This window comes from Tursiops truncatus, chromosome 3 (assembly GCF_011762595.2).
Source record: "Tursiops truncatus isolate mTurTru1 chromosome 3, mTurTru1.mat.Y, whole genome shotgun sequence".
Taxonomy (NCBI): domain Eukaryota; kingdom Metazoa; phylum Chordata; class Mammalia; order Artiodactyla; family Delphinidae; genus Tursiops; species Tursiops truncatus.
Window position 1 is genome coordinate 21,492,601 of NC_047036.1, and position 9,045 is coordinate 21,501,645.

Sequence of the window (9,045 nt, forward strand, 5' to 3'; positions counted from 1 at the left end):
GGAGGGGAGAGGGGCTCGAGATCGATTCAATCACCAAAGGCCAATGATTTAATCAATCACTCCTACCTAATGAAGCTTCCATTTGGAGATGCTGGGAGAATGGTAAGTCCAGAGAGGGCATGGAAGCTCAGCATCCTCCCCACATACTGGCCCTATATGCATCTCTTCCATGTGACTGTTGCTGAGTTACATCTTTTTATAACAGACTTGTAACCTAGTAAGTAAAATGTTTTCCTGAGTTTGTTAAGCTGCTCTAGCAAAGGAGGGTATTGTGGGAATCTCTGATTTACAGCATGTTGGTCAGAAGCACAGGTAACAACCTAGACTTGTTACTGGCATTTGAAGTGGGACAAGGGGAGTCTTGTGAGACTGGGACCTTAACCTGTGGGATCTGATGCTATCTCAGGTAGATAGTATCAGAATTGAGTTAAATTGTAGGACAACCAGCTGGTGTTGCAGAATTGCTTGGTATGAGAAAAACTTCCACACCTTGGTTACCAGAGCGCAGAAATGTTGAGTGTTGTATAGAGTAGAGGAGAAACTCAGAAGGATGTTCTTCCTTTACAATATGTTTAACACTTGCCTAGCAAAATGTTGGTACCTTATAAGTATCTATGAATCACTGAAGAATAAATTTCAAGATATTAAGTTGATGATGTGATAGTCATTATAAAACCAGTGCTTATACATTGATAGACACTTGTAAAAACATATATATTAAATAACAAATATGTATAGGTATATATATATACACACACACACCTTCTTGTATCAAACCTGACATGACCTATCAATTAGAATTTATATTTAAGTGCAAAAGCACTTACGATAATAAAATAGTTACACACCTGTCTTAGAGACCCAGTTTGGCTCTATTTTCACTAATGAACTCCAAAAATATATATATTTCATCAGTCATTTTTTCAAGATTAAGTTTAAGACATAATACAGGGGAAAATGCTAATAAGAAAGATATTTTCTGGGGGAAAATATAATTTTAAGCAACATAGACATTGACAGTTTCTAACCACAGTGCCTATTCTAGCTTGAGAGAAAACCCCCTGAAAAGTTTTGGATGACTGCATCATGTATATTAGCAAACATGGTACAGCATAGCAGCTCAACTAAATTCCTGATCCTACCTAAAACCTCAGGTTGTATTACAGCATAAGATAATAATAGATTTTGTAATTAACCTAACTTTTTAAATTATTACATCTCAAAAAAAAAAGATTTGTGATTTTAACATTTTTCTGTATTTTTACATAAATGCTGTTATTGATGCAAAACTATTTTAGAGAAAATGTCAAATAAGCCACTTATTTGATAGTTTTCCTTTATAAAGCTTTATGCTTTCTAGATTTCTGATTACATACTCAGCATGTTTCATAAATGGATTTTGGTGTACATTTATGCCAAGTCCTGAAGTTCCTCCAAAGCATCTTTTTTCTAAATACACTTTGGAGATCTCTTCATTAATGTTTCTAGTTGCTAAGCGACACCTCCTCTTTGCTTGTTGCCATGGTTGCCCTTGAATCAGGGAGGACACAAAGCCATCTGTTGAAACCAACACCAATCCTTTCTCTAAATTATGACCTGTTCTATTCATCCAGAGGCAAGATGGAATAAATTAAATATGACGTAGGGTCTAGGTAGTTATGGGGGTAAAACTCCGAATTGGAATTTTTTTTCTGTTTTTTTTTTCTTTGAAAAGTAATCATTTTTAGTAGAACATAAAATCACTATGCTGCCAGAGTGCTATATTCACAGTAGATTGAAAGTACTCTCTGGAATGATAAAGAAGAAACAAACAGTAAAATCAAACCGAACAAAATACTTTCAGGTATTTTAAAATGGTGGTTTTATTTCCTTTAATTTACTGTGTTTTTTACTGTAAATGTACTTCTGTTTTTTTTTTTTTTTTTTTTACGGTATGTGGGCCTGTTGTGGCCTCTCGCGCCGCGGAGCACAGGCTCTGGACACGCAGGCTCAGCGGCCATGGCTCATGAGCCCAGCCGCTCCGCGGCATCTGGGATCTTCCCAGACTGGGGCACTAATCCACGTCCCCTGCACCGGCAGGCGGACTCCCAACCACTGCGCCACCAGGGAAGCCCAAATGTACTTCTTAAAATAACTTTTTAAAGATTTTTGAATATGTAACTAGGACAGTCAATTTGTTTAATCCCATGGAATTTTTGGGAGAGAAATGAACAAGTGGGTGCTAGGATTATCCTAAATAAAAATTGGAATTTGTATTTTTTTTTTTTTTTTCCAATGCAAAACTAATGATGTTTCCTGGACTCCTAACAAGGTGGTTTCAGAATGTGCCTGGGGGGTATGGCTTCACTGAGGTTGAAAGTTTCACCAAGTACCCTTTACAGGTATGTAAACATTTATAAGAGACTTCTATTCTCAATAATTTGTTCAGCCTCATAAACTAGGTAGAGGAAGTAAACTTTCACTTACTTGGAATGTTAATAGTTTTGGAGTTTACCAGAGTATTTTTGTAATAGGGGTGGGACAGGCTTGACCAATAGCACTCCCGCTCAGCCATTGGTTGGCATCACAGTGGGGACCCGCCCTCTCCTTCTTCTGTATAAAAGGAACTTAAATTTGGACTGAGAGAAGATGGTTTTTTGAGACCCTAGTCTGCCGTCTTCTTGGTCTGCTAGGTTTCCGATTAAAAGTTGTTACTCCTTGATCCAAAAATTCGTCTCCCTGTTTATTGCCTGTCATGTGGTGAGCAGAGAGAGCTTGGGCTTTTGGGCTACATCTGAAAATAATTTTCTAAAAATAATGTTAATGCTCAGGAACCAAGGACTTTCTGGTTACTAATACCTAATTGGATTGTATGTATGTGCACGTTTAGGTGTTTGCAGCATAGTAATACCTACTTTTACTTGAGTATCAATTAGAATATGTGCCAGTTCTTACACTGCCTTGTGAAGCATAAAATAAAAAGATGAAGTCAGCATTATAATGTTTTGTTTTTATGACACCTAGATGTCTTTAACTCAATATGCATTTATCAAGGAAAAGGAAAGTCGTATATTTCAAGTGAAATTAGATAACTGCTAAATATGCATGATCATTCTCTTAACACCTTAGGGCTTTCCTCAGATTTTTAGTAACGCTTTCATGTACCAATTCCCACAATTACATTTCCTTAAGCATTTGTATGTAAGACACAGCCTACTATAAGATCACTTTAACTACACAAAATGCTTTACGATTTTGATCAATTTTCAATGTTTCAGTGAATATTTTAGATTAATGTTCTGGCCTTTTGAGCTATTATATATCATTAATATCATTATTTATAGAACACAAACTTCCCAACATCTTAAAATATAATTTCGGACTGAACTTGAAAGATATTCCACTTTAATATGGGCTTTTCTACTAATAGAGTACAATGCATAATATATAACTCTTCAGATTCAGAAGTTGTGTTTCACTTGGTGTTCTGCCACTATTTTGTGGTGAGCTTATTGTGTGGTTTGTTAATTCTCTGTGTGAGGTTAAATGTTTGTTAAACCTTTGCATCTTCAATATAGAATTTTTTGAGAACTCATCCCAAATTAGAAAAATATTTTGGTTTACTAATAACTTGATATTTTACATCCCAAAGGAATTTGTGACAAAACATGTTATTACCTTCAGCCCTCATATAAAAATGTGTCTTAATGAAGGATATAACACATGGTGTTTCTTCAAATTTTGAGATGAAATGTTTTGACATATGTGTATACTTATGAAACCCCAATAAACATATCCATTAGCACTACCCTTCTCCCCAGCACTGATCTGCTTTCTGTCATTATACATTAGTTTTTATTGCCTAGAATTTACCTCCATGGAATCATGTAGAATGTACTCTTTCTCTTTGGTTTCTATAACTCAGCATAATTATTTTGAGATTCATCCATGTTTCCATGTTTCCATGCACTTATTTCATTCATTTGTGTGACTGAGCAGTATTCCATTGTGTACCACAGTACATATAAGTATGTATGTTATAGATATGGTATGTTTCTACCTTTGGATGTTATTGCCAAAATGAATTTGTAAAAGAACTGTATTCAACTGGCTTAAAGAAAATTAGTCAGTTATATAAATTCTCAGAAATATAATGGAAACTCACCCAAATGAGTTTCAGGTTTATATGATCTGGGAAATATTTGGTATTAAATTAATATTCAGTATTAAAATTACTTTGTTGGTTTAGTTAGTACAAACATGTCTTTAGAGTTGGCAACATTAAATATAATACTTTTATTGTACCTGGGTTTACTATAAGTAAAATAAGTTTATATTATCTCTGTTAAAAAATTTGTGAGCAAGAAAAATAACTTGGTATGATAATATTTTTATAAGTAAATTAAATGTAAATGGGATATGAGTTTTAGGTAAACTCTTTAAGAATGATGATGTTTTATGATATGTCTACTTAAAAATAGTTTCTCCAAACTTTTTGCAACTTGAAACTTTAGAGTTTTGCTAAATTAAATGATAGACATTTTTTGAATATCTAGATAATTCCCAAATAAAATATTTAAACACTGATTACTGAACATAAACTGCCATTTACAGAGAAACTAAAGATATTTGGGACTATGAGTAAATATATTTAGTGCCACACTGAGATATTTTCTATGAGAAAACACAATTCCAGAAATTATGAAAGTATTTAAAGTTTGCCAATCTATAGAATCCTAATGTAAAAGACAGTTTATAATTGTGTACTTCTTAGTTTTCATTAGAAATTAAGGTTTCTAAGGATTAAAAGTTCTAATTAATGTATACATATAATTAAGATTACAAAATTAATAAGAAAAACGTATTCATATGCAAGGAAGTTTTCCAAAAAATGGTATAAGGAATGAAAATGCATTTTGTTGTGAGAAACTAAAATGGACATAAGGAGTTGCAAAAGATTTGTGAAATAAAGGTCATTTTAGAAAAGAATTGTAAGTGTGACTGGCTGAAATTGAAATGAATTTAATTAAGTGAATGAGATTTAATATCAAAAGTAAGCTGGTGCAAAATTAAACTTTGGGTTTTCTCTCTTTTAAAAGGACAAAGTTTTCTTGGATAATTGATCTGCTCTTAATAAGAAATTGTACACAAAGATTTTCTCTACTTTAATGTAATCTGTCTAGAAACAAAGATTCTACATCTTGTAGCTAAGCCTTTTTACAACTATGCAACCTTCTATATTTGCCTATGAGGTCTTTGCTTGTCATTTTTTAAGTAGACATCTAGGCATTGTTTCACAGCAACTTATGATCCTATTTGACCAAGTGTTTTAAAAACTTTTGATATTTTTGACAAAATTCCCATAATCAAATTCTAAGTTTGTTCTTTCGACTTACAACTAACTTTGAGATGAGATGCTTCAGAGGGCCCCTGATATATCGCAAAGATTTGTTCTCTCTCCTTATTAAAAGGGAGATGTTAAACTAATCAGGCTTACTTAATATGTTAAATTAAATGGGAAGTATTGAGAAATAAAATGTAATACTAAGCCTTCTTTATGTGGCTTAGTGTAATACTAAGCCTTCTTTATAGGTATAAGTGTTTCAGAAACTATGTGAAATTCTTGGAAATATGGCATTTCCTGGTATAATGTTATCAGTCATAATTCTAGTTATTATCTTAAATTGTTGTATGTCACAGAAATAACTTAATTTTCTTGTCAATTGCATCGTAATCAGCTCTTTAACCATGCCATCTTAAAGTCTTTTGTCATTTAAAAACAGTTGTGTTTTACTATGTTGCTTTTACAAATATGTTTTATCTGTAGAGAGACTCATGGAAAGGACTCTGACACTTACTCTGGAGTACAAGTTTCTGATAAACTTTCAGATCACATCATTGAACTGGGTAAGAGTTTACAGAACTCTAATGAAGAAACTGATGGTTTCATAAAAAAGCTAATGAAAGGTCAAGATCAAGAATTAATTCCATGGGACTGAATGAACTGATGAGGATGATTATAATTTTTATGACTGACTTTTTATTTTAAACACTACTGGTTCTTTTATGTTTTGCTTTTCCAGATTTAAGGTAATCTTTTATCTCAAGCTATCATTGGCTTGCAGAAATTTGAAAAGTATACCTTTGTAAACAAAGATGAAACTTTATTTTTTTCTCCCTACCTGATCCCTCCAGAATTCAGAAACTATTAGTGAGTATTCTTATTTTCATGGCAGTATAGTTATTTGAATAAATTCAATAAGAATCCATTCTGCTTATAACAAGACACAGTTAAAATTTTGGTTATATTACCAAGGCTTTAGCAGGAATGTCATATTTGAGAGAGACATGCATAGACTCAGATATGACCAGACAGCTTTAAGGAACTAAGATTGACTTTATAGAGCCAATAAAGACCCTTGGAAAAACAGCCAAGTACCTCATTTACAGGGTTCCCAGCAGCCTTACCAGGTGTGTAAGGAAGGTCACTTCCTGGCAGGTACAGGAATCTCAAGATATTTGGGGGACCTTGAAAATAGAGGAATTCACCCAAGTGTGTATGTATTGCAGGTAAAAGTCTTTAGGCAGGTCCTTGGTTTGGCTTTCCTGTCCCCAAGAGGTCTTTAAAAGTTCAATCTGAGACTCCTTGTGAAAAGTTTTAACAAAGTAGATTTAAGAGAGCCTATATGATCAGTTGATATCCTTGTTGGACATATGTAAATAATCAGGCCAAGTTTATTGAAACCTGACCTGTTTTGCAAACAAATTAGTCTTAATTTGACTATCTTTGTTAGAAACAAGGGTGATCTTGGAGAGAAAAATTATGTTTTAATAATATACCTTTGTGGATATTAGGGCATAGTGCTGTTAATCATCTTTGAAGGTTTTTTTGCTGTAAACTGGACTAGATCCTAAATTCTTCAAGTTTCCTCTAATATCTAGCTATGACTCTCCAGACTGACATTTCCATGTTCGGAATCATTGAGAACTAAAACTGCCCTCTACCTAAACACTAGATGACATCATCAGACATATTAAGAGCTGCAAAAGATGTTTTGAATATGTCTCTATTTCTGCTTAGTAAATAAGATCGTTTTTACCAAGTTTTTCAGATTCCACATATATTCATTAATATACAATATTTGTTTTTCTCTTTCTGACTTACTTCACTCTGTATGACAGTCTCTAGGTCCATCCATGTCTCTACCAATGACCCAATTTCATTCCTTTTTATCGCTGAGTAATATTCCATTGCATGATGCCATTTTTATAATTTAAATTATTACAGCATACAAAGAATTTAGTATCTGAAGAATCTATTCCCTGTTTAATACTTTTATTTCCAAATGTTGTTATCTGTTCAACCTCATGGAAAATGTTCATTCCACATTTTTTTTACATTTTCATGGTCTAAGAAAATCCAGAAAAATAAATCAATTTGTGAATTACAAGAAAAAAAAGAAAAAAAGATGTTTTGACTGTGACATCTAAAAATCCTTTTTTGCTGGTTCCCCTCTGGACTTGTGGCTTACTGAGATCTGGATTGCAACTAGTTATACAAATCATTGTTCTAATTTGTTCTCTGTTGTTTTTAAACTGTTTATGCTTTGTATCTCTTGCTGCTCTACTATGATACCCTCCAGAGGAACAATGATAGCTTGACATCTGGAGATGGTTAACCACTCCTACAAGATTCCTCCTAATGAAAATCCATGAAGTTCTCCTATTTTGAACACCTTCTAAGATGCACTTCCCAGATGTCTCTTTGTTGCTCAAATGTGGCCATGCACTCTCTAAAAGCATACACAACCACACTTTTCCCTCCTTTGTGGGACATGAACCTTCCCAGCACTGAGGAAGTAGATGCTAATCCCAAATAACCAGTGATTGATCATCAATACTTTCTAAATAAAGATCTTGAGCAAAAGGGAAAATGTGAAAGGAAAATCAAAATGGAGTTGATATTGCTAAGAGAGCTCTCTAAAATGGAGCCACGTGGCCATTAAGGAAATGTGACTTATACACATCTCAGCCTGGATGGAATCTGATCTTTTGATCACTTGTTGTCCTGATGAAGTCATCCAGAACATCAGCCAGAAACTCAAGATTCTTATTGGACCCCTACCCTGAAGGAACTTGTGATTTCTAAAGGACAAATATTTCCTGACTCCCATCAGAGTCAATCAAAATCTTACCAGGCAACTTTTAACAACCTCTTGGCTTTTTCTCCTTATAAGCCCCCCCCCGAGTCTTTCTTTTTCCCAGAACACTCTTTTAGTTTTATCCAAATTTGTATCTTCTGAATTGCAATTCTTAAGATCCCAAATAAACTCTTTTCTTATTTGCAGCATCCTGCATTGTTTTTTAGTTGACACTTTCCAATTTGGCTTTTTTTTTTTTTTTTTTTTTTTTTTTTTTTTGCGGTACGCGGACCTCTCACTGTTGTGGCCTCTCCCGTTGCGGAGCACAGGCTCCGGACGCGCAGGCTCAGCGGCCATGGCTCACGGGCCCAGCCGCTCCGCGGCATGTGGGATCTTCCCGGACCGGGACACGAACTCGTGTTCGAGTTCCCGGACTCGGCAGACTCTCAACCACTGCGCCACCAGGGAAGCCCTCCAATTTGGTTTTAATTTCTTCCTTTTTCTTACCTAATTGCACTGACTATAATGTCTAGTACAATGCTGATAGGGGTGCTAAGAGCAGACATTCTTATCTTATTGCTGATCTTAGGGGGAAAGAATTAAATCTTTCATCATTAAATATTAGATAAGCTGTAGATTTTTTAAAGATACCCTCTATTGGATTAAGGAAGATTTCGTCTATTCTTGTTTCACTTATTTATCAGGAATGGATGCTAGATTCTGTCAGATGTTTTTCTGCATCTATGAAGATGATCATACCTTTTTCTTTAAAATTTTTTTAATGTGACAAAACATACTGATTGAGTTTTAAATGTTAAACAACCTTATATTTATGTATAAACTCCACTTGATCATGATATATTTATTACTTTTATATGTTGCTAGATTTGAATACCTAAACTATTACTTAGAATTTTTGCACATA

At 34.1% G+C, this 9,045-nt stretch overlaps 1 long non-coding RNA gene across 1 annotated transcript; it reads left to right on the forward strand.

Moving 5' to 3' along the window:
- Positions 1-2,244: 2,244 nt before the first annotated feature.
- On the forward strand, positions 2,245-7,762 carry LOC141278174 (uncharacterized). Its single transcript, XR_012330514.1, has 3 exons — positions 2,245-2,381; positions 5,807-5,886; positions 7,623-7,762. It is a non-coding gene; the product is annotated as an uncharacterized lncRNA (long non-coding RNA).
- Positions 7,763-9,045: the final 1,283 nt, after the last annotated feature.